Source organism: Orcinus orca, chromosome 13, assembly GCF_937001465.1.
Source record: "Orcinus orca chromosome 13, mOrcOrc1.1, whole genome shotgun sequence".
Classification (NCBI taxonomy): Eukaryota; Metazoa; Chordata; class Mammalia; order Artiodactyla; family Delphinidae; genus Orcinus; species Orcinus orca.
The window spans coordinates 56,010,656-56,016,087 of record NC_064571.1 but is presented as its reverse complement, the minus strand read 5'-3'; the positions used below and the strand labels follow the sequence as shown (position 1 = coordinate 56,016,087).

General features: G+C 38.4%; 1 non-coding gene across 1 annotated transcript; it reads right to left on the bottom strand.

Annotated features, from left to right (window-relative positions):
• Window positions 1–250: 250 nt before the first annotated feature.
• LOC117199508 (small nucleolar RNA SNORA25) lies at window positions 251–375 on the bottom strand. The gene has a single exon (XR_004480757.1). It is a non-coding gene; the product is annotated as a small nucleolar RNA SNORA25 (small nucleolar RNA).
• Between the last annotated feature and the right edge of the window lie 5,057 nt (window positions 376–5,432).

The following is a 5,432-nucleotide window of genomic DNA, read 5'->3' as shown; positions in this document are numbered from 1 at the left end:
TAGGCAATAATTCAATTGAATTAGTTTATCTTCAATAATTTGAGTTGTTTGGTATTATAGCTACAGTAAAGAATGTAAGTAAATCTACAGATATATCAGTTATTCCATGAATAATAATTCCCTTTGAATTTACTAAGTTACTTACATTTCACGTATATAATTTTTTGTTTGTTTGATTGTTAGTTTTGGTTAAACTTGGGAGACTTTATTTACTTCCCCACATCACCAATCATGGATATGAGTGGCTAAGGCTTCTATCTCCTCAGGAAAACACAGCACAATTGAGTGATCACAACCTTTGGAGAACTTCAGTCTTTGGTTGCAGCATTTAAGAGCTCCTGGTTTTGGTCCCACAAGCCCTTTTTGAAGTGACCTATGTATGTTTTTGGGGTTTTTTATTTTCTGTGTTGGGTGTTCATTGCTGCGCGCGGACTTTCTCTAGTTGCAGCAAGTGGGGGCTACTCTTCGTTGCATTTCGCAGGCTTCTCATTGTGGTGGCTTCTGGTTGCAGAGCACGGGCTCTAGGCGCGCAGGCTTCAGTAGCTGTGGCACACGGGGTCAGTAGTTGTGGCGCACGGGTTTAGTTGCTCTGCGGCATGTGGGATCTTCCCAGACCAGGGACCCAACCCGTGTCCCCTGCGTTGGCAGGCGGATTCTTAACCAGTGCGCCACCAGGGAAGTCCCTATGTTGTGTTTTGATGTTGGGATTATTGCCTTAAATCTTTTTGCTTCTCTTGCTGAATCATATGGAAAACAAATTTGAATTCTGTTTATTAATGCTATTAAGTTTCAAGTGCTAACTTCTGGTAGAACAAATACCCAAACATTTGAACTGTTAAAAGATAAATTGAGGCATATTAAAAATTTTAAGAGTTTATCTGAGCAAAACTCAGTTTAAATCAAATCACCAAAGTTAAATCAAATCACCAAACTGGAAAGTGCTCCACCAACAGGAGCTAGGGGAAAGATTTTACAGAGAAGAAGGGAGCAAAGCAAGGAGATTATTTGATGGGCTATAGCTTAAGCATTCAGTTTACTTGGGAAAACCTTATTGGCTGTTTGTGATCGGTTGTCCTTAGATTTTAATTTCTTAACCTTGAGAAATTTACAGGATTGGGTTTGATTTGCTTATGTAATGCCACTAACACATTAGAACCATATCAGTTTAATGACCTCCTTTTTAATTAATTTAACAATCGCTATATCTGGATTGCATTTTCTAAGAAAGAAAATATTATGTAGCTCATAATTCCAAATAGTTAATCTAAAAATTAGGGCTTTAAGGAAAAGTCTAAAATAATTTATAACAATTAATTATTTAAAAAAAATCAGGGGTTGACTTCAGATGCATATAATAGAAACTTGACTACAGTAGTAGCTTAACCAAATAGGAATTTAATTTTCAAATAGCAGGAAGTCTAGAAGCAGGTAGTGTTGCCAGCTTTAACAAATAAACATACAGGGCATCTAGTTACATTTGAATTTCAGATAAACAATTTTTTAGTATAAGTGTCCCATGGGACAAATGTAACTGGGCCACATGCATTTTATTTGGCATTCATAGATGCAAGCTGTTTAGGGCTGGTGCAGCTGCTCAAGGATGTCAGCAAGTTCCTTCTAGCATCCTACTCTACTATCCTTTCTTTGTGGCTTTTGTCCTCATGGTTGTAAGATTGGATACTGTACCTCCAGGCATCAACTCCATGTTCTAGGCAGGAAGATTGGGGGAAAGAAAAATGGAGAATACAGTAGTCCTAAACCAACTGAGTCTGATCCTTTGAAACAGGAAAACAGTAGCTTCTCTGGAAACTCCATCTTGTAGACTTTACTTACATTTTATCCGCCAGAACTGGGTTGCCTTGGCCACTGCTAGCCGCAAAGATGACCAGGGAAGTGAATATTTTTAATTGGGTACTCTGCCACTCTGAAAAAATTTGATTTTCACTAGGAATGAAGGAGAGAAGTGTAGACATAGGATAGGCAACATGCGATATCTACAACGAAAGGTAAAAGTAATTTTCAATGACTATTTTGAATTTTATTTTGACCACACAAATATGCATGGTGAATTTGAAAGGAGAAAGAAACTCAAAAAGTAGAATTTCCCATTGTTAGTCTTAACTAGTCTTAGGGTCCTCTACCTTCCTGAGAAATTATCACCCATAGATTTAAGGATAGCCTTAACTCTAGCAAATTAGTGGTGAAAGCTAAAGAGACTGCTGGTAGTTTGACTCAAAAATGGAAATGGGGTCCCTAGAGCCATGCCCCAAAGTCTATAGCAAGGAAAGTGTGTCTCTTGCTATAAGATGCATATTGATTATGTTAACTTACTGAAGTCTATTAAAAGAAATTCATCTAAAATAGCAATAGTGAATCCTATCTCCATAGGCCAAAAACTCTTAAACCTGATAGAACAATTGTCCTCTCATCCAACACAATTTTACAATGAGGTTTTCTCCCTTATCTAAAGTGATTTTCTTACCAAGAGACAATTAACCAACACTGGACATTAACACCTCTCTCAACCTTGTCAAACAATTAGCATCAAATTATTTCTTTTCTTGTGGAAATTGAAGAGAAAATCATTAACAAATGGTACCAAATTATAAGACTTTTTTTCTATTTAGTATTTCTATTTTGCAGTGGTTTTACAAACACTATTGGTTCTTTTTTTCAGCAGGAGTTTCACAATCATGATGGGACATTTTCTGCCAATAACAAAACCAGGGGCTCGTCTAATTTGGGACTCTCAAAAGCAGTATCATGTGGTGACTGTAGCCAGTTTCATTTTTCTGTGCCAGTAGAGAAGTATATGTAAAATAAGAATATAATTTTCACCATGACTAATGCATTTCCAGTAATTATTACTAAGGTAAATTCTCAAAGCAAAACAGACATTTAGGTGTACTGAACTTTTTTCATTTTGTTTTGTTTTTACAACTTGGCTGCCTGTCTGTCTTCATTAAGGTAATACTTATTTGATTTCTAGTTAAAATAAAAGATTTTTGTCCAACCGAATTAACAGAATGATTATCTTGTCAGGGAATAATGAAAATGAATATTTCCTCCATTTTTTGGAGTGGTATAGTTTTTACAAGCTCCACAGAGGATAGCATTCAGATAAGGTCACACCAAATAGGAGTTTTGCTCATTGGATTAAAAATAGATCAGCTCAAAAAAAAAAAAAAAAATAGATCAGCTCAGTGACTCAGCAGGTAGCTTATTGCAGTTGCCTACTAAGAACATCCTAATTCTTCCTTGTACTACATCACAGTGAAGTACTCATGTGGCTTTATGGGGATTAGCTTATTCAGCTATTAGAAATAAGATCACAGTATATCTAGGACATTCTGTGAGATACAACAGCACTGAGAGTATTATGGGTCAAATTCTGGTTAAGTATAAGTAAGCATATATTCAAAGATTTAAGTTCCTTTTAAGAAATTTATAATAATGTGGCTAAATTGAAAGTGAACTGTGGAATCAGGTTACAGAGAGCACTTGATTGTGCTTGGATTTTAGAGCAGTGCCTGTTTCATGGTTCCATGAGGCTTCCTACCTGATTTCCCCTCCCCCTGCCATATGGGAAACCTCAGGGGGGCCTTTAATGTTTTCCTTTTTTCTTACTCGCATTCAGGCAGTGGCCAAGTCACCTCCAGTCCCAGAATATTCAGGGATGGTCTAACAAATGGAGTTGGTATTTCTCCTGAAAGGAGACAGGAATAGAAGGCCTACCTTCCTCAAAAATATCTCCCTCCAAATTATTGGCTATCCATAGGGAAACACTTTAAGCTAGTATCTTCCATTAACATATATTAATATATCCAGCAACTACTTGATAATCATCCTTTTACAGCCTCCAGATATTAGGTGCCAGAGTAACGTAGATGAATAAAACCAGATCTTGACCCTCTAAGGGCTCCTTTTAACTCCTGATTTATTAGACCCCTGAGTAAATAGATAGGTAAGTTACAATGTGAGGAAAAAGAAAAGCAGGAAGGTGGGAGAGTCAGATCTTGCAGGGCCCTGTACTGGAGAGTCAGCCAAGGTAGCAGGCCAGGGAGAAGGAATGGCGTGAAGGCTTGTAGGGGCTTTGAAGGGAGGGGAAAATCAATGTAGAGGCTCTGAGAAGTGCAAAAAACAAGTTCCATTCTCCTTAATTCATTTTTTTATTGGAGTATAACTGCTTTACCATGGTGTGTTAGTTTCTGCTGTACAACAAAGTGAATCAGCTAAACATATACATATATCCCCTCCCTCTTGGGCCTCCCTCTCCCCCGCTTCCATCCCACCCATCTAGGTCATCATTAAGGCTCACCTTGGAAACACTGCCTAGTGCAGCCCATTCCTCTCCTAGGTCAGGCCCTCAGCAAAACAGAGGTAGCTTCAGTTTGGTTGGCAGGCAGTGTGTTTTCCGTTTGGGTGGCTGTTTTTCCTCCAGGATCACCAGATTTACCTCCCCCTCCCCACACTCCCATGTGGAGACCTGTTCTAAAACTACTGACTGAGAGCAAAAAGTTAAGGAAGACTTCATTGATAAAGGCTTGAAGTGAGATCCCTGCTAGTAATGTTTGCTTTTTTACACAGGAGTCTGGGATGCTCTTAAGACTGTTCAAACCAGACCACTAAACTCCAATCTAATGCCGTCCTATAAGGTTAACTTAAAAGGTATTACATTAATTCAGCAAGGAGGCCATTAGACTGAGGTGGCTCTGATGTATGCCTACGGAAGCAAACCAAAATCTAAGCATGCAAATGCTGAAAAGTTAGGACAACCAATCACAAACTGCCATCTAGGCTTTAGCTATAGCCAATCAGTAATTTCCTTACTTTGCTTCCACCTTTTCTCTATAAAAGGCTCACCCTCACCCCCCCACCCCCCGACCAGCTCCTGTGGGTGGAACGCTTCTAACAACTTCTGGTTTGGGGCTGCCCAGTTGGAATAGACTTTTGCTCAAATAAGCTCTTAAAATGTTCAATATGCCTCAGTTTATTTTTTAACAAAGATTAATCTTACTCAGTATCTCAAGTCTCTGTCCTCGACCTCATAGTTTTACTTATTTTCATTGTGTTAGTTACCCTTGTAAATGGCTTTCCATTCATTTGTTCAGAGTGAATGCTATTTTTGTTGTCAAATATGAATCCCAATGAGAGCAGTAAAAAATATTTATACTTCCTTTAAGAGTAGACCTGACTGTAAAAATAGATAGAGAGAGAGAGAGAGAGAGAGATGGATAGATAGGTGGATTGATAATTTTCTAAGCATTATTTCAAGGTTCATCGATCTTGCTTGGGAGCCAGTAATAAGGCAGACTTGAATATATCCTCTACTCACATATTTCTTGGAACATGATTGTTCATAACCTCCAAGAGGGCAGAGACTCATCTATTGTCTTTGGTCCCCAGCACATGGCTCCTGCCTGACACTGGTC